Source organism: Phocoena phocoena, chromosome 6 (assembly GCF_963924675.1).
Source record: "Phocoena phocoena chromosome 6, mPhoPho1.1, whole genome shotgun sequence".
NCBI lineage: Eukaryota > Metazoa > Chordata > Mammalia > Artiodactyla > Phocoenidae > Phocoena > Phocoena phocoena.
The window spans coordinates 17,970,191-17,991,004 of record NC_089224.1 but is presented as its reverse complement, the minus strand read 5'-3'; the positions used below and the strand labels follow the sequence as shown (position 1 = coordinate 17,991,004).

The following is a 20,814-nucleotide window of genomic DNA, read 5'->3' as shown; positions in this document are numbered from 1 at the left end:
AATTATGTTGTTTACTTCTTTATGATATGTCTTCCCGCATGAGAATGTAAGTTCTATTGGAGCAAGGACTTTGTCATATTCAATACTGTATTTTCAGTGGCGGTACGTAGCAGATGTGCAGTAAATATTTTTGAATGCGTCAATGAAAGAATAGCTGCATAAAATAATATTTGAACTGGAAATCAGAACTGGTTTTGGTTTCCAGCTTTGTGGCTTACTAGCTCTGTGGCCTTGGACAAGTTTCTTGAGTTTTAGTTTTCTCACAAGTAAAATGGTGGTAACAATACCTAGCTCTCTTAGTCAGTTTGGGCTGCTACAACAAAAATGCCTGTAAAGAAAAAACTCACTCTTCCTCCCGGGTTTCTCCTTCACTCTCACAACAGTTCTGACACCAGATGTGTGAGGGTTTTTTACCCACACCAAGCAATTCTGCAATACCAGCTGGGTGTCTGACAATCTATCTCAATTCTGATATATCTATACGTGGAGATATTGTCAGATACCACAGGTTAAGGGCTCAATCCCATGAGAGTGTCCCTTACTTCAGATGTCAATCACGAGTAGCAGGTCCCCAAGTCATCCACAACTTCTGTCTGACTTGGCTACAAATCGGAGGTTCTCATGACCTCCTCCCCCTTGGATTTAATTATTTTCTAGAGCAGCTCACAGAATTCAGGGAAACACTTAACTTATGTTTACCAGTTATTAAAGGGTATGATAAAGGATACAGATGAAACTCCAGATAGAGTGATGCATAGGGCAAGGTCTGGAAGGGTCCTGAGAGCAGGAGTTTCGTTCCTGTCGAGTTGGGGTATGGCACCTTCCCAGTACATGGGTGTGTTCACTAACTTGGAAGCTCTCTGAACCCTATGCTTTTGGAGTTTTTATGGAGGCTTCATCACATAGGCATAACCAATCATTAACTCCATTTCTAGTCCCTCTCTGCTCTCTGGAGAATGGGGGGTGGGGCTGAATATTCCAAGCTTCTAATCATGGTTTGGTCTTTCTGGTGACCAGCCCCCAACCAAGAGCTCACTAAGAGTTACCTCATTAGAAATAAAAGCACTGATATCAACCAGGAAACTTCAAGGGATTCAGGAGCTCTGTCAGGAACAAGGAGGAGACGAAATATTAGAACAGAAGTTGTTGCTAGTGCTCTCATTACTGAGGAAATTACAGGGGTTTTAAGAGCTCTAGGCCAGGAACCAGGGGCACACACATGTATACATATATATATACATATATAAATTTTTTTATATATGTATATATATATAAATTTATATATACATATATAAATTATATATATATAAAATATATAAATATTTTTTATATATACATATATAAATTTTTATACATATATAAAAATTATATACATATATAAATTTTTTCCCTATGATCCCACTATACCATAGACTGAGTGGCTTAAACAACAGAAATAGACTCACAGACATAGAAAACAAACTTATGGTTATCAAAGGGGAAAGGTGGGGGTTAGGGATAAATTAGGAGTTTGGGATTATATATACACACTACTATATATAAAATAGGTAATCAACAACAACCTACTGTATAGCACAGGGAACTCTAGTCAATATTTTGTAATAATCTATATGGGAAAAGAATCTGAAAAAGAATAGATATATGTATATGTATAACTGAATCACTTTGCCGTACACCTGAAACTAACACAACCTTGGAAATCAACTATACTCCAACATAAAATAAAAAAACATAAATTTAGTTATCCAAGTTCTGGAGGCTGGGAAATGCAAGATCAAGTCACCAGCAGATTCAGTGTCTGGTGAAGGCCCTCTTCCTAGCTTACAGATAGACACCTTCTTGCTGTGTCCTCACATAGTAGAGAGAGAGAGAGAGAGAGAGAGAGAGAGAGAGAGAGAGTGAGCGAGTATCTCTCTCATGTCTTTTCTTATTGGGGCACTAATTCCATTCATGGGGGCTCCACCTTATGGCATAATCACTTCCCAATGGTCCCATCTCCAGATACCATCACACTGAAAATGAGGACTTCAACATAGGAATTTTAGGGGAACAAAAACATTCAATGTATAGGGTTGTCATGATATTAGAATGTAAAGCACTTGTTACATAAAATGAATGTAAAGCACTGCTACATAAAATGAATAAATGTAAAGCACTTTTTACATAAAGATAATTCTATAATTGGCTCCCCCTTCCTTCCCTCTCTCTAACCTGGCTTGCCAACAACAGCCCTGACTCCAGATATGACTTCTATGGCTGTCTGCTGGGGATGCTGGTGCCTAGGCTCTGGTCTGGTAAGACCTGGAAAAGACCTCAGGGACACTCAGTGCCATCAATGAATTTCACAGATGAGGAGACTAAGACCTTGAGCGGGAGGACAAACAGCTCACCTTGGGGCCCATCCTTCTGACATCCCACACTTCCTGGAGCCCCCTGCTGGTGGTGTGGCTGAATGGAGACTCATACTTCTAACAGCAGGCGTGCACCCTTCACTGTCTACTTCTGAACACAGTAAAACTCCCGTCTTGTGCTCCAAGAACTCAAGGGTGGGTCTTCAAACTGTGGCTCCTCGGACACGTGATCAGAATTAACTGGAATATTTATGAAAGTGTGGGTTTCTGACCTCACGCCAGACCTACTGAATTAACTCATTGGGAGGACAGGACCCAGAAAACAAGTTTTTCAGGAGATTCTGATGCAAGTTAAATTTTGAAGAAAACTGAAATGGGAAGCAAGGAGAAGTTACAAAAAATATTTTCTTTTATTCTTCCTTACACGGCCACCACTTTTTCTATGGTTTGTCAAATATTTATACAGTAGCCCAAATTTTTGAGAGGACAGTGGCTCTCAGACGGTTCTGCCAGGAGAGGGGGCTGCTCCAGGGGCCCAGGGCAGGGGGAAGCCCCCCTTGGGTATTGCTCGCAGCCCTGTCCTAGGCTCTCTTTCCCTGGACAAATGAGGTGCAACAGCGAGCTCAGACAATCCGTAGCAGTGAACATCATGGGGAATCTCGTGGCAGTACATGAAAAATCTGTTTGAATAACAGCCCCAGCAGCTCTTGCCAACTTCTCGAGATCCACTAGAAAAACAGAACAGTCCTTTTCCAACATCCCATAAATCATCCCACTGAGAGCCATCAAAATGCAGCCCGAAAAGACGTTTTCACTCGTAGCTCAGCTAGAAGACATACACTCCGGCCCACTCAGTTCGTCTCCCCTGAGAAGCAAAAACAAGGTCCTGGGAATAAGGGGTAAGCTTACTGGGAGCAAGGTGTCACTCTCCATCAAGCACAGGGCCTTGGATTCTAAATACAACTGTACCTGGCTTTCCTCAAGGGTAAATGTTCTCATCTGAGAGGCAAACATTCTTCTGGAGCATCCCTTTTATGGATAGCAGTTAGTGCTGTCCCCAGTCCTCTGATCGTGGAAGAAATTGTAGAGACAGATAGGACTGGGGTTGAATTCCATGCCTCTGCTTATTAGCTTTTAGATCTTGGACAAGTCATTCGACAGCCTTGAGCTTCAGATGTTCAAAGATGATAAAATATGGCTCACAGCATAGTGAGTAGTAGATGAGTTGGCATCCCTGTATGTGCCCATTGCCCAGCATTAGCAGTTGCTTGATGAATACTAGCTCTTTTCATATTCTTGGCTAGTAGTGGAGGCCCTCACGTTGCTTCATGAGTAGTAGGAAACAGAAAAGTTACATGCGTTCCTCTTCCCCGTGTAGGAGGCAGTAGACCTGGCTGCAGGCTTAGAATCGCGGTGTGACTTTGGAGAAGCCACTCTTCCTTTCTGAACCTCAGCATTCTCTCCTGGTAAGCGAAGGGGCTGCAGTAGCTAATCGTGAAAGTCTCCTCCACGTTAACTCTGACTTTGGAATTTCAATATCGAACAGACCAGACCCAACACTGTGATTGGTCCTCCTGGGCAGTCTGGCCTGCTGGCTCTGTGAATATTTCCTAAGGAGGTCTGTGGGATCATCTGCAAAATGCAAACAGCAACATCCTTAGTGTTTTGCCCGGGGTGGGTTGGGGTGAAGCTTTAGTGGTACAGAGGCTTCAGGGCAGACTTTATTTATTTTTATACCAGCCACTAACTTTATGGCTTTATTGAGTTAATAAAGAATTGACCCCTTATTTTTCTTCATGTGAATTACATCCAAAAGCTATATCCAGTATGCAAAGAATTGTTTTTTTTTAATTAATTTTTATTGGAGTATAGTTGATTTATAATGTTGTGTTGGTTTCAAGTATATAGCAAAGGGAATCATTTATACATATACATACATTCACTATTTTTTAGGTTCTTTTCCCATATAGGGCAGACTCTTAAAAAGTAAGAAACACCATACAAAGGAGGCAGACTTTGTCCTTTTGTCTCTTGGGCCCCGGCTCTCCCTGCCTGGGGCTGGGTGCTGGGCAGGGTGGTGGGGGCTGACAGGTAAGCCAGGGCTGAGAGATGAGCACAGACCCTGGCCACTTTGGTCTTCCAACCGTGGGTGGCTCCGCTCTGCTCCTCTCTCGGGGCCACTCCAGGGAACTCGTGAGGGACAGGAGGAGGTAAGGGTAGAGGAGCCAGGAGCAGAGGTAGAAGAAGCCAAGCTACAGGAAAGGATTCAAATGGAGTAGGAAGGAAGGGAAGAGAGGAGAGGAAATAGTTCTGCATTGTTCTCTCTTAATTTTGCTTGGGCCTCAGAACAACCATCATGAACAATTCAGAACACCTCCCTCTGACCTCTTAGCTTGAGTTAAAAAAGAATTCCAAGCCAAACTGCGGCGCCTAAATCTATCGCAAATGTCAGCAGCCGGGCCTGAAGCCAGAGCTGTGATCTTCCTCATGTCAATAAATCCTTGAAGTTCCCTCTCCCTTGGAAGCCTGGGTTTCTTCTGATGCTGCTGCTTTCTACCCCAGGCTGCCCTTTCATGAGTAATTTCTTTTAACCCAAGGATCACAGCTGTGAGCCATAATGAAAAGATTTCTTCTGGCCTGAGACTGCAAAGAAGCGGCTGCACCAGCAGAAAAAAAGCTGGGAAAAATCACAATTAAAGCCAATGCCCCAGTAAGGATGGTAGAGGCAGCACGGTGAGTAGGCAGAGGCCTGGCCGTGTGTGCGTCATCACCCTCACACCAAGAACCGAGGAGTCTTCAGGTGGGTGGCTCTTGTCCTGTGGATCCTGCAAAGATGCCAGGGAGAGGAGGGGCTGCCATGGACACAAGAGGTGACAATAGAATGAGAAGGTGAACCGTGCACTCAGGTGTCTGCCCCAGACTTTATCCATGACCTTGGGCTGCAGGAGAAGGGAGGGCTCTCCGCTGCCCCTGTCCCTCCTGCCCACACTCAGCTCAGGGACAGGCAACAGAGGCAGGATTTGCACGAGAGCTTTTGACACTATCTGTCTCATCTTTCTCTGGAGAGACATAGCTTCCCGGCCACCATGGATCTCCGGCATCATTTTTTGTTTTGACAAAGTGTGTCCCACATGGGGTGCGAGAGAGGAATGGGAATATAATTCAGTTGGGAATGAACATTCCACTTTGGGTGCTGGGGCCACACTCCTGCCTCCACACGTGGGGCTCAAGCTTATATCGTACCTGCTTCTTGGAGTACATGCCTTCTGGCTCCAAAGGGAGGGAATTATACTGGAATTTATCTGAGTTATTTACAAGTGATATTTCTATTTTTTTTTAATAAGAATCCATCAATTCAGATTGGGTTAATACCCTTTGAATATGTTTTGGGCCACTTTTTACCAACATAGATGAAAATTCACTTTGGTTCTACAATTGAACTTACCCCAGGGATGCTATTTGAGCATTATTTAGGCAGCTCTGTACTTCCCCATGTAATAACATGTTCTTGAAAAGTTGTAGAAAATTTGAATTTTGATAAATAGGATCATATTTTAATGTAATGGAAGTGTTTGTCCCTTAAGGGAATTCCGCGGTGAATCATTTTATAAAGTAGAGAATCCTTTTATAACACAAATAGCCATTCCCAAGTTATCCTTTTCTTCTTCCATGTGGTTTTCATAAATCAGATTTGCTTGAATAGAGCCATTCCTGTACATGTCAACAGCCAGCCTCCCCCAGTTCCTAAATGGCTAAGGCGGAAAGGTGGGGAGTTAGTCACTGGCTTGGGGGTGACCTCTTACAGAGAGCTCTGGACAGGGATGGTGTGCACCTTGGTGCTAGGTTCCGAGTCTCTTTTTTTATAACTGTCAGGAATTAGCAGTGTGGCCCTGAAAATGTTGCTAGCTAGAGTCCAGATTTCTGAATCAAAAGCTCGTGGTTAGAATGTGTATCAAATGAAAAATATCTTGGATATCATTTTTAAAACTCTGAATATCATGTGTTTTGTTCCTTCTGCAGGTTGTGGGATCCAAAGCATCAAGATAGGAGAAACGGTCCACAATAGAACTCTGAGGGGAGGGCTCCTTTATAGCCTCTCTTTCCTGTCACAGTATGAGTAGACATTAATGGACTGCAGTGTCAGTGATCAGGGGTGGTCCCCTCTCACTTGGGAGCTCCGGCCGGTTTGGAGAGGCATGAGTTTCCTGCCGGCACTGGGCTCTGTGAGGCGTGGATGTGTGTGCTTGCGCATGTGTGCTCAGGAACTCATCATTCCCACTAGAGCAACATTGAATTATACCCAAACTTCCTTAGCAGAAGCTAGAATCCTGGTCAAAGGTCCTCTTTACAGTCATCCTCTTAATGCAGATTTACCCTTAAACTGGATCACCCCTAAGCTACCAAAATCTAATGGAATCTATAGTGACAAAACAGAGGTGGTGGGAGTGAGAGAGGGTGACGGGAAGAAACAAACACTTTATTCTAACCAGAGGTTCAGCCTTATAAAGGGATGCTGGCTGTAAAGGGGGCTTAGAACGTGGCATTTATCTGAAGCATTTTGAATTTATTGAGTGCTTGTAGTAAATAAGAAGAAAAGGCCCAACTGTACTTGTGAAACGAGCAAGACGGAGAGAAGTGAAGGCTTTCCAGACACTGGAAAAGATCCATGAAGATGACAGAAGAAGGTGGAAAGGCCTGGAGGGGAGCAGCTTCGGCAGGATATGGGAAGCAAATAGGATCCTCAGAGCCAGGGAAGGAGGGACGGGGATACCGGCCAGATGGAAGTGGGGAGGGACTGGGGCAGTGATTGGACAGATCACAGATTGAAGGGAAATACAACATTGCAGACACTTGGGGAACTGAGATGGAGGATTTAAGAGATGAACTGAAGGAAGAGGCCTGGCCCATCTCCTGAGTCACAAGCGGCTGAGGTGGTCACAACAAGAGAAAAAGGCAACCAGTCCAAGAGGACAGGATGTTTTCTTAATCTTCTCAACGATGCCCACGAGACAAGACTTTGTTGTTACAGGTGTAGGGACAAGCCACTCTTCTCCTGGGCTTTCCCCAGGTGGTCACCCCTGGTGAGGCCAGGCTCCCGAGGTTAGGACTGTTTTGGTTGTACCTGGGTGTCACCATCTGTAGACACAGGTTTCACAAGTGACTGTCCCACTTGTACCTGTAACCACAGGTCCTGGAAAGACCGCTGTTGGGAGCAAAGTGACTCATCGTCCCTCCCTGGTCTGTGTCACCCATAGAACTTTTGCTTTGTCTGAAGGAGGTGGGGAGAGTTTTGGATCTTTTTGTGAGAGGGGAGAGGGAAAAGAAGAGATAACATCATGCTTGTTTCCCGCTCCACTTGTTGGAAATAGTGAAAGGTCCCTAGGAAGAGAAGGGGTAGGGCAAGAAGCAAAAAGATACTTTTGGGAGAAAACAGGGACAAGTGAAGCATGGAGTCAATGAGAGGGAAACTCTCGGCTGCAGTGGTGATGAGGTTCTTCAGTGGTTTTCTGAGAGGCTTCATCCCTTGAAGAAAAGGAACATGGTGGATGCTCTTTGTTAACTCCCTGCTGCCCCAACTCCTGCCCCAGGTCTCTGAGTAAAGGAAAATCTCCCTTTGGGGCCTAGAAATTCTTTGGGATGGGTTGATAGGGGAGGGATCTTTGAACTGCCTGTAGGACTAGAAGAGCAAAAGCTCCGAGTTATAGATTTTTTGTGACTTTATTTCTAGCTGCAAGTTGATGAGACCTTGGCGACATTTGAATGACATATTCACCTGCAGGACTATTAAAATTTCACAAGTTGTGACTTTTGATTTGCAAGACTACTTTTCTTTCCAAGGTTAGTTTTTCACGAAGGAAGGGTTTATACCTGTGTTATGGGCCCTTAGCCCCTGAATGCTCTTTGTGTTCCCTGCAGGTGTTGAGGTGTCTACATCCTACACATCACCCCAGAAAGCCCTGAGATCTCTGATAAAGGCCAAAGATCTTAATTAACAGATTACCTTAGCTAACAGACAATTAGAAGAAAATGTACACCAAAGCATCATTAATGAATGGGTGGATTCTCCCCAGCCGTGGACATTAGGCAGTTAATGTTGGAAGGTTAAAAACATGAGTAGTCATAAATGTGAGTGCATACATTTATACATATTTACTAAGCATTTACAGTACCCAATGCTCTGTGAGGCTCTACAGAAAAGCATACAAGATATGAAATACTGTCCCTGACCTCAAACTATGCTAATGCCACTTCATTTTGTTAAGGGAGAGCTTAAAAATCCCTATTTATGGGCATGAAGAACACTGACACCTACTATGTAATTTATATATATATATATATATATATATATATTCTCATGGGAGTGATATAGTATCAACAAACTCTACTTATAGTTTCTTTATTGTCCTATTTTCTCAAATTGCTCTAATAAGATACATGGAGCTCTTCCCCAAATATACATATAAGTATACATATCTATGTATGAATATCTATCTATCTATCTATCTATCTATCTATTTTCCAGCACTGATATAGAGATTTTATTTAAATTGCATTATGTTTTTACAGCACACTGCAGGTTTGTCACAAGGCAATTTGCACAGTTTGAATTTTTGGCCGCATTATGTCACTTATACCCACGACAGCTCTGAAAGGAGTACTTGATGAATACATCTGAGCTGAGAGCCCAAAGTCTCTCTCTAAGGCCACATAGTATGTTCACTGATGGGACAGTCCGTCACAACAGATACAGTTTCCTCAAATATTAACAATCTTACTCCATCTGAAAAGGGCAGAGCAAACTGCAAAAAAGTCAAGTTAATTAAAAAGCAACTCACAACCGCCAGTAAATTTTAATGATTGAGAAAACGCTTGGAAGAATTTTAGGTATCTGAGTCAGGCGTAGTTTGTCACTTTCTCAATAATCTCAGGAAATTCCCAGACATAAAATCTCCATCATTCAAAGCCATTTAAACAAATATGTGTATAAATGCAACAAGGAGAAAGGACTTGAAAGGTTTGCAAAGTTCCCAAGAGAAGTTCTTCTCTGTCCAGATTATTCTTACTTCTTTTTTAGTGTTTCTATTGGAGAACAGAGACCATTTTATGTCTCAAACAGGGTGAGAGAGTTCGTGGTTGGTCATTACCTTTGGCCCATTCTTTTTGTCCAGAGGAGATAAGAATGGGACTACAGACACCCCTCCCCTTGAAACTGTTGACCTTTCATGCCAAGGAAACTTGGTTTTGGAGTGTACGTTTCTTTGAAATACATCAACTTCAGATGATATGATTTAAAAAGTATGATAGTCCCCCCTCCCTTATCTGAGGGGAATGCATTCCAAGACCCCCAGCAGATGTCTGAAACCCTGGATAGTACGAAACACTACATATACTATGTTTTTTCCTATGCATACATACCTATGATTAAGCTTAATTAATAAATCAGGCACGGTAAGAGATTAACCACTACAATAATAAAATAGAATAATTATAACAATACACTGTAATAAAAGTTATGTGAATGTGGTCTCTCCTCTTTTCTCTCTCAAAATATCTTTTTTAATTTATTTTTTTATTGAAGTAGAGTTGATTTACAATGTTGTGTTAATTTCTGCCATACAGCAAAGTGACTCATTTTCAAAATACCTTATTGCCCAAATTTAATGCCTTTGCTATTGTAACTAAGCACTTATCATGCACTCTGGTGGTAACTTTTGCAGTTTGAGGGGCGACAGAAAAACTAGCATGGATTTCTTTTTTCTTCTTCACTATTTTAACGTGAGATTAATTCTTACCTTAGATCTTAGCAACCTCAGTATATGATTTTTTTCCTTATTAAGTTGAGAACTTTCACCTTTTCACTTAAAGGAAGCAATTTACAGCTTCTCTTTTGCATATCCATATTTGCAGCCTCTCTACTGGTGCACTTTGAAGCCGTTATTAAGTAAAATGAGGGTTACATAATCACAAGCACTGTGATACCATGAGAATTGGTGTGATAACTGAGATGGTTACTAAGTGCCTATGAGGCACGATACCCTGGACTAAGGGATGATTCACGTCCTGGGCGGGACAAAGTGGGACAGCACAAGATCTCATCACGTTACTCAGAAAAGTGCACAATTTAAAACTTATGAATTGTTTATTTCTGGAATTTTCCATTTAGTATTTCCGGACCGTGGTTGATCGTGGGTAACTGAAACCATGGAAAGCAAAACCGTGGATAAGGGGGACTACTGTAATCTCAGTTTCAGCAAGGGCTAGAAGCAGTGCAGATATTTATTATTATTATTATTTCAAATGGGAATGAAGGGACAGTAAAATCACTTCGACTACTCTTTGTATCCCAAGTTCTAAAACTGCCTGAGGACTATAACAGAATCAAAGTAAATTCTGTGTGGTGAGGTGCTGGGGTGGAGGCAGAGTCCTTCCAAATTTGGCAGATTCTAGTACATTACATTTATAGATGTGGGTTTGAATGAGAGACGATTGAATCCACAAGACTTTCCCCACCCTTACCACTAATGGTTAGAATACCGGGGATCCTGTTTATATTTACAATATCATCTGACTTTGATTTTTTTCACCAATACCACATTGTCTTGCTTGTTGTGGCTTTATAGCAAGCTTGAAATACAGTAGTTTAAGCCTTCCAACTTTTTATTTTTTCTGCAAACTGTTTTACTATTCTAGGTCCCTTGGAACTTGTTAATTTCTACCAAAAGGCTTCTTAGCTTTTAAATGATGCTGCAATGAACATACAGATCAGTTTAGGGGAGAATTAACTTTTTAACAATGAGCCTCCCAAACCATGAACTTAGTATACCACTCCATTTATTTGTCACCCTTAATTTTTCTCACTAATGGTTTGTTTTCAGTGTACATATTTTATTAAACTTATCCCTATGCATCCCATCATTTTTGAAACTACTGTAAATAGTATGAAAAACTGTGTTCTGATTGTTCATTGCTGATATTTAGAAAAACAGTTGACTTTTCAACTTTGATCTTGATATGGCACCCTTGCTCAATTTACTCATTAGTTCAAACAGCTTTTCTTGTGGAGCTGTATATATCATAGTTAAGTATTTTGACTTTACTTTGAATTAGATGAGAAGCAATTAGATGAAGTTAGAGCTAGCAGAGTCTGCTGATAGATCATATGTGGGGTATGAGAGAACATATTTTAGGAGTTTAATTTTTGAACATGTTAGAGGTAGATATTTAAGGCTGTTAGATGAATCTGGAGGTCAGAGAGAGGCCACTGAGGAACATATGCATTTGGAATCACTAGCTTATTAGTGATGGTTAAGCCATGGAATTGATTCAGATCGTCAACATTTAGAGGCTGAAGTGATGATGAAAAGTCAGCAAACAAGTCTGAAGAAGGACAAGTAGAGAGGTATGAGGAAAACCAGGTGTGTGGAAGCCAGGAGAAGCTAAGAGAAGAAAGTTATCCAGTTAGAGTGATTTCTTGTGTCAAATATTGCTTATAAACCCAGTAAAATTAAGACTGAGATTGACCATGCAGTAAGAGGTCCCTGGTGACCCTGACAAGCAGTTTTGGTGGAACGCTAGGAGTAAAAGCCTGCTTGGTGAGCATTGGGAAGAGAAATTGGGGGCAGTGAGTACAGAGAACTCTTTCAGGGAATTCTACTCAGAGGCGGGAAAGGAAGTGAAAATTGGAGGTAAGTGGGGTCAAGAGAGGTTCGTTTGTGTTTCTTGTTTGTTTTGTTTTCCAAAGGGAGGAAAAAAAAGGCATATATTTAAGCTGCTTTGACTGATCTAGTATGATCCAGTGAGATAGAGGAGAGAGGGGTGACTTCAATGGCTGTGAAAAGGTAAGAGGGGAAGGGATCTAGTGCACAAGGGAAAGAAACCGCCTTAGCTGGAAGCACAGATGGCCCATCCATAGTGACAGGAAAGAAGGCAGAGAGGGCATATGCAGGTGAATGTGTAGATGTCCAGTGGGAACTCATGGACATTCTCTTCTTACTGCTTTAATTTTCTCATTGAATTAAGTTTGGTTAGTTCAGTTAATTGTTGTAAAATATTTAGAGTAGTGCCTGGCATGTAGTAAATACTATGTAACCCTTTGTTAAATAGGTGTCTTTTCTGGGTTTCCCAGAATCTGATCATATAATTAATGATGATTGAATATAGACTTTCACCTTTGTTGTCTGACCACACAGGCACCGAGCTAGAACTGACGCCTGAGGTTGGGCTATTTCTTTGTGTTACCTGGGAGAAGATGTGATCTTTTTGGGTAATTGCTACATGTGGATCCTTGTAGTTTCTACTCTCTATATTACTAGAATGATGAAAACACTTCCTTTTTTCTAAGTGATAAATGTTTTTGAGGCATTGGCCCACTGTTGTTGTCTAAATAGATGGGCAAGATTTTTAATAATATAAATAAATAATAAAAGCTAATATAGATATTCAACATTTACTATGTAAAGGGTACTGTGTTAAGTGCTTCATATTTGTTATTTTATTTAGTACACCCAACAACCTCATATGCAAGACCATATCATGCACATTTTCCATATGTGGAAACAAAGCTCAGTGAGAACCAAATCACTTGATGAACTTAAGATTCCAGGACTTCTTACGCCAATTGTCATGCTCTTCTGCTACACCTGTTTCTTTTATAAGTAAGTTATCATTGAGTGATGGGCAAGAGCACTGGGCTGTGTAGTGTTACTCAAGTATTAGTCCAGCTTAACCAATAGCTGGCTGATCGAACTTGGGAAGTTACCTCGTTGGGGACTTTTCATCTGTATTCTGTGAACTCAGATGATCTCTAGCATTCCTTCTATCTCTAACATGATGAGATTTTAATATTTCTATGATTGTTTTCTTGTACTACCCCCATTTTTTAAGGTATCTAGGTCAGGGCCTCCCTAGGTGAGAAGGTGATTACAGATTTAATCAGGGCAGAGCTGGACGCAGCTGTGGATTGGAGGAAACTGTGCCCTATTGCTTCTCTCTCGGTGGCTTTCCAGTGGGTTACCAGCAGGGTTAGACAGCGGAAGATGCTCCAGCCTCGAGTCTAGGGTGAGAAGTGAGAAAACCTTGCTAGGTCCAAGCTGCAGCTTCCCACAACACTTGTCCAAGGGCCTGACGGGTTAGTTTTAGTGCTTGGCATTTATTATTTTTGCAGAACCTCAGCCTGGAGCCTGGAGCCTGAGCCTGGAGAGTGAGTGATTAGACATGGGGCTCTCATGCATCTAACTTTAAAAAAATCTCAATTATATCGGAAAGAGGGTTCAAGGTAACAGATGGGGTCCTGGGGACAATAGTGTAAATAACAAACAAGTGCACTTACCATGATGCATCACTGGTCCCGGGGTGCTCATGGAGCCTGCATCTGGACAGGCTCTCCAGCTGGAGTGCCCAGAGACAGAAAATCCAGGAGGTGGCAGCACTCACAAACAGTACAGCCCCGAGAACCCGTGTGCACCTCTGGGCCTCCTCTCAGAGGGCTGGACTGGCTTGTGAGCCTGGGAGTGTTTAGGCATCGCACAGGGGCTGGCCAGAGAAGTATTTCGTGAAGCAGGTTGGTAGAGTCGAGAAATGATTGCATATCCAGATTCTTGGAGATTTAGGGACGGAGTGGAGGAGGTACTGGACAGAACAGTTGAAGGCATGGAGCCACTCGAAGCATAAGTCAATAACAGAGGGTATCTTTTAATTGAAAGGGGGTCTAAGGGATCTTTAATTCAACCACCCTATTTGCAGATTAAGAAACTGTGGCCCTGGAAGGGGGGGGAGACACAACTTTCTAAGGTCATCCAGCTGGTGGGTGGCAGGCCCAGGATTGGATTTCTCAGTGTCCTGGTTCCCAGACCCCTTCTCCATTTCTGTTGCACTTGACTCAAGACAGCTTCCTATAGTGACCTGCCAGGTTTGTAAACAAGAAGATGACCCCTCTTCTTTGTGGCTGCCACTGTGATTTCATAACCTGACAAGCAATGTGGGTCAGGTCCTGTGTATTCAACAGCATTATTCACTGGGGGTGATGATGAGAAAGCAGGAAGGGAATGAGAGGGAAGCTAGCTATGTGTGTGCACATGGGTGCATGTGAAACAAGGAGAGAATGGTTCTCTGGCGAGGACTGCAGGACAGGAGCAGAAGACTGGAGAAATGTGCCTAGGACATCCAGTGGAGCTAGGAGCCATGAGGCCCTGTATAAGGAAGTGGCTCCTGGAATCAAAGGACCAAGGCTGGAGTCTCAGCTCTGTCACTTCTGAACGCATGACCTAGAGCGAGACACCCAACACCTCCAAGGCTCTTTTGTAGAATGGAGCTAGAATTTGGAAACAACCTAATGGAATCTTAAATATGAAGAGGCTGTACATTAACCCCTAAGAACAATGGAAATAAGAAACATTCTGATTTTAATGGAGTGAGGGAAAGTTGTTGTTGGCTGGACTTAGAGATGGAAAAGTGTGTGAAAGGTCTCTGTTGCTGGGCCTCAGAATGGAGGGGCTTAGGGGGAAGGGGAGATAAAGAGTCAGGAATAAATTGTAGGCTCTGCACTCAACACGGTGTGGGAAGGGAGCAAGAGGAGACCAGCTTGCTGGGAGTGATAGGAGCCAGAGATGCATGGGGAGAAGGCTTTTTGTCAGCAGGCACCCGAAGGGTGGGTAGGAGGAGTTTAGATTTTGTTTGCAAAATAGGGAGTCACTTGGATCCTCCCGAGTGGACTAATATGATAAACACAGCATTTTAGAGGATCCATTTGCTGATAGCTAAAAGAATAGATTCATTTATTCATTCAAAGTTATTTACTGAGTATCCAGCTCTGTGCTAGATGCCGGGGACACAGTAGTCAGTAAACCCAGATGAGGTCCCTGATTCACGGTGCCTCGAGTCTACTGATGAACCAAGGCAGGAGGTGGCAAGTCAATGGTGACTGGGAGGTTTCCAGGGCACTGCAGTATTGAAGCTTAATCACCAAGAAAAGAGTAGTGGGCATCTTGTAGTAGGTGTTGTCCAAGAAGATGAATATCCCAGTCAAGATTATTAAAGAGACTATTCCTGATATCAGAGCAGACCCCCATCTAGTTGTGAAGCCCAAGATTTCCATGGAAAGCCCATGATGACAGAACCCAAAGCAAGGCAGACCTCAAATGGATGGTTTGAAGTTAGTTTCACCTCTGAGTGGGTTACATCTTTGTGCCTCAAGATGCTGGATGTGGATTTCACCCCTAGAAGTCACCTTTTTGGGAACCATTGGCCTTACCTCTTTATTTCTCTTAATAACTAATTTCAGTTCATACCAATGTACAGCTTTTGAGCATCTTCTCTGTACCAGGTGAAAGCTCTTTCTCTCAGCTCCTGGGCGCTGGATATGGCTGAGTCTGCTGTTTATTTACCAAATATTCAATCTGCACTCCCAAATAGCAGGACCCTGGTTTTTAGCTAGACACATTTCTAGGAGGAAATAGCTAGAAAGCACAAAGACTGCAGTTCTCAGCCTCCTGGCAGCCAGGTGTGGTGATGTGACTAAGTTCTGGCCAAAGGGTTGGAAACTAATGTCTTGTGTGGAACTTCTCAAAAAGTTCCTTCCTTCTCTCTCCATCCTTCTGCTGGTGACATAATGCTCAGGGGGGTCCACAGCTAGGGATGGTGAGCAAAGAGCCAGGAGAAACCTGGGTGCCTGATGATCACAGAGCATCTGTGTGAGACCAGACTCAGCAGATCTTTTCCTGGAAGAAAGACATACATTTCTATCCCATTTATAGTGCTACTTTCCAGGTCTCCCATTGCTGCTGAACTAAACTTTAACTGATGGATTGGGATGAAACATGTTTTCCCCCTTCGGGTTCAAAATTCATCCTCTGATACCAGGTTGAACATCTCTGAATCTAGTCTTGGCAGGTTCCTGGGTCCATAACTCTTCTTTTCCTCCTCTGGGCACAGATCCTGTGAGGTACCTGAAGTGTTTTTGCTCTAAAAGTCTTTTTGTTGAGTTTAGGGGTGAAGAAACTTAGCACAAGACGTACATGACAGTGATTAGCACAGGGCTTGTCGCATAATAACTGCTGAATAAATGTTACTTGAGACTAATTTGAAGAAATCTTCCTGCTTTCAGCTGACACAATTCATCTCTTCCCATTGTAAATGTCCCCCTTTCTTTTGAATCAATGACTTCTCAAAAAGATGCATATTTCTTTACAATTTCATCTCTATAGCTTTACTTCTGGGAAAAAAAAAATATATATATATAAAGGTTGTCTAAAGCCACAATGTTCTAGGCTAGCTCTCTTTTAAAACACAGACCCTTTGTTGTCTCAGTACAAACATAGACCACATACAACCATAGTTAGAAAATTACTATGATTGCTCTGTTCTGACAGATTGATTCTTAAGTCACATATGATTTTGTGTAAGGGTTGTACAGCCAAAATTCTGTTGTCTTATTTTCCAGTAATATGACATGGGCATCCATGCTGGTTCATGGGAGTTTGCCTCTTCACAGCCTCCTGGTGCCATGTGCGTTTTCATGGAGGCCCAGTGGGAATAGTGATTTCACACAATGGAGGGCACTCTGGCCGCACCTGCAGGCTGGTGGAGGAGCTGTTTGCGGACTATGGGCTACTTGGCACTTCCTAAATCATACAGCCCAGGGGCAGGCACACTCAGCCCAGGACAAGGCCTCCCCGCAATTCCAACTAGTAACAACTGGGTACTTTCTGTGCTGGTATTGACTTTCCACAACAATATCTGATTTCAGAAGTGATATTGAAAAGGAAAATGAGCTTGAGAGTGCACTTCAGGCACATAAATCACAGAAATGGAAAGGCTTCAGTCCTCTATTTTTTTAAAAAAAGCATACAACTTACGAACACTATTTTTTTTTGGCAAAAAGAAAACTTCAGACACTAGAGCCAAAATGAAATCATGACTTCACAAGCACTCCCCACACCCCACCCAAAGGAAATTATGGTTGGAATTTTAGTGTGCATTCTTTGGAGTTTTTCTGTAAGTGTGCATGTGTATGTTTGCGTCTATGCATCCTAAATGGGGTCCCACTGCTGCATGGAATGTTCTACGCCTTGTTTTTCTCACCTAGTAACATTCCTTTCCTTGTTGTTACATCCACATCTGCTTTAGTCTTCTACTTGTCCAGATACAATGAACTGTGCTTTGAGGGGAACTGCAGGATTCATCAGATAGTCAGGGACTCTCCAAGGGGAAGGAAGGGAAAGAAGCAACAGTTGGGGCTTCAGACCCCACAAGTGATATTAACCAGAGAAATTTCAGTTGTACTGTTTTGCATATTGGGCTTCCACAAAATTTTGCTTGGTAATAAGAATTGTGGGGTTGAGTATCCTCTTTAAGCCAGTGATACAGTTGAATGCTCTCATTTTATTCTTTCTGAAATGCAGGCTCAGAAAGTTAAAGTGACTTCCCCAGGATCATAGAGAGAGTCCAGGAGAGAACAGACTTGAATCCGGGTCCTTAGGCTGTATTTCAGTACCTTTGATGCTCTACTCTCAGGCTCATCCTCTTTTCTTCCAAGATCTGGACACACCAGGCACCCATTAAAAGGAATTATCCTGTTTTGATCCTGAAATGAGGCAGAAGTGTATTTATTTTCTTTTAAAAAAATCCATACATACTTTTTATTGTTAAGTCATAAAGAGGTATCAAAATTAAAAGCAAAAATTACGGGGTAAGACAACGTAACTACTAGGAGCATCAAAGGAAGTGAAAACAGGACTAGGCGCAGGGCAATGTGAATTAATGAACATGGGAAGGACAAGGATGGGGACAACAGTGAGCATGTGCTGAAGATACTAGGGGGAGAGGATCTGGTGAAAATTTTGATCTTAGATAAGCGCCTAGGTAAAGAAATAATGGGACAAGATTTCTAAACCCCACTATGTGCTTAAGAGTCATCCTCGCCATTGGCGCTGTCTCTGTCATCCTCTCCTTCCTCAGCCTCTTTTTCATCATCCTTGATCAACTTCAGCTGGTCATCCCCCATCTTCATTATCATCACCATCCAGTAGGTCCTCCTCCTTAGCAGAGTCATCTGCACCCCCCTCAGACTCCATCTTCACATTAGTCTCATCTTTCTTCAGGGAACTGCTGCTCTGCTCCTCTTCTGACTTATCATTCTTCATCTCTACTCCTTGTTTGCTCTGTTCCTTTTCGATTTTTTCCAGGTTTTCCAGTAGAGAATCCACTTTTTGTTTTATCTGAGTCAACTCCTTCTTAATGGCCTAAAGGTCATAGCCTTTCAACTTTCCAGACTTAGAAGATCCCCTCTGTCCACTCTTAGAATTGAAGCCACTTTTGCCCCTTCGTAAGGTGTTTCCCGATACACCTCCCGAAGGCACTACAAGTGCCCTTTTGAGGGCACTACAGCCCGAGCAATAGGAGGAGGAACACGTGCTGGGTAACTGTACATCCTGTCATAATAATCCCGTTGAAAGTCATAGTCCAAGTTAAAAGAGGAGCTGTACATCTCCGCTGCAGGTCGTTTCACACCTGCTTTTCCTCGGTTCACTTTTGGCTCTGTGGCCAGATTAATATCTAAAGCCTGGCCAGCAATCATTCTGCCATCTTCTCCTGACACAGCAACCCAGACATTCTCTCATTAACATACTGGACGAAGGCAAAACCCTTATGAACAGAGCAACCCACGATTTTGCCGTATTTCGAGAAGATTGCCTCCACATCAGATTTCTTGACCACAAGAGTATTGAGATTCCCAATGAATACACGGGAGTTCATGGAGCGAGGATCCGTCTTGTTGGTAACATTGCTGGCCATTGTCTTTGATGGTAAGGTGCTTCACAAAGCTGAAAAATGTAGCTGAAGATCAAAAAAATCTCACAGGAGGGGGAAGGGAGAAGAGATTCGATCCTGAATCTCCTACTCCCGAGTTCTACGTGGAGAACCCGACTGCTGCTCGAGGTCCGCAACGCGGCCGCAACCGCTCAGCCTTCGCCTCGTCACAAAATGGAGGCAGAAGTTTTGTTATAATCAACACATACATCAGCTATCATATGTGTGGCCTACTTAGAGTCACAGGGTCTAGTTAGAGGTGAGGGGCGGAGCCATTATGGAGTGTGCTGTGGCCGAGGACCAAGCCCAGGACCTCCGTCTAGTTAGGAAGGGGGTCCCGCTTGCTTATAGCTTATATCCAGACTGCTGTTTCTTTCATTTCATTCATTTAGCACCTGCTTTGTTAAGGGTATTATGTTTTCATATATATCTTTCTATTAAAATCATAAATTCCTTATGAGATATGGATTATTCTTACTTCAGCAATGCAGAACTTGAAGGCAAGATGACTAGTCAGAGGTGCAGTGAAGGTTGGAACCCCCAGTCATCTCTAAGACCAGTCCCCTTTTTGCCCAGCAAAAAGGCTTGGTCAAAACAGTGCACATCAGGTACGTGTGCGGCTGCCTTCTGCTCCACAGGCCAGTGCACTGCCGGATGAGCATCCCTGGTGTACGCATTAAGAAGGAATTCTGTAATTGGGTGTGGCTGCCAACACCTTGCTTTACTATCACCCTTATCACTGGCCTCCAGGCCATACCAGCTGCTGCACCAGGGCTGCCAAGAGCTACCTTTCTTTTCTCTGGCTTCGCTCTTATTTTTTTTTAGAGCCCACTGGGCGGGACTAATATGCAGTAAAACTGATTTGTGTACTTTCCAGTCCTAGCTGAGGATAACAGCCATGTGCTTTAGTTGGGAGGTATTTAATGAATGATTTATAAGATATTGAAGGTAAAACTTGAAAGATACATGGGCAGTGCTGAGGTGTAACATTCTTGAGAAACAGAAAACCTTAAGTGTTGATTGGCTGAGATGATTTAGAGGGCAGCCCAGGGTGGCCATCCAGTCATCCTGACACTGTTCTGGCAGATTCTCTCCCGACATCTGCAGCCCCTGATGCAGGGCTGGGGAAGAGACAGGCTGGGCAGCAGATCTCAAAGGAAACTTCTGCTTCACCTGTGACCAAGGTCTGAGGGCTTTGCTACCCACAACCCTCTTGGGGATGCAGCTTGCATTTCTAGAGCAGAGTACAGTGTGCTGAAGGTGAAATATTTCCTGGGGAATGGCCTCTGCTAGGTAAATTGATCTTGCTCTTTCCTAGAGAAGTTCATTTCAACAGTTCAGTGCAGTTCAAAAAAGCCAGCTGGGTGTCTACTATGTTCTGGGCACAGAGTTAGGTCTAGGGGAGTAGAGATGAGCAAGGTTGACAAGATCCCTGAATGCAGAAAATTCATAGCCTTCCCTCTGATATTTTCCAAACAAAACAAAACAAAAAACCAGTGTGGTCTAATAGAAAATAGGAATTCAGAACTATCTAGAAAAATTTTTCTGATTACTGACTCCTAACACAGTAAAGAGATAGAGAAATCATTGGTCTGAAAAGTTTTGTTCTTCCCAAATTCACTTTGAATACACACGAGCCCTCTTTTTCATTTTTTTT

General features: G+C 42.9%; 1 pseudogene; it reads right to left on the bottom strand.

Moving 5' to 3' along the window:
* Positions 1-18,252: 18,252 nt before the first annotated feature.
* Positions 18,253-19,142, bottom strand: LOC136124148 (heterogeneous nuclear ribonucleoproteins C1/C2 pseudogene; annotated as a pseudogene).
* Positions 19,143-20,814: the final 1,672 nt, after the last annotated feature.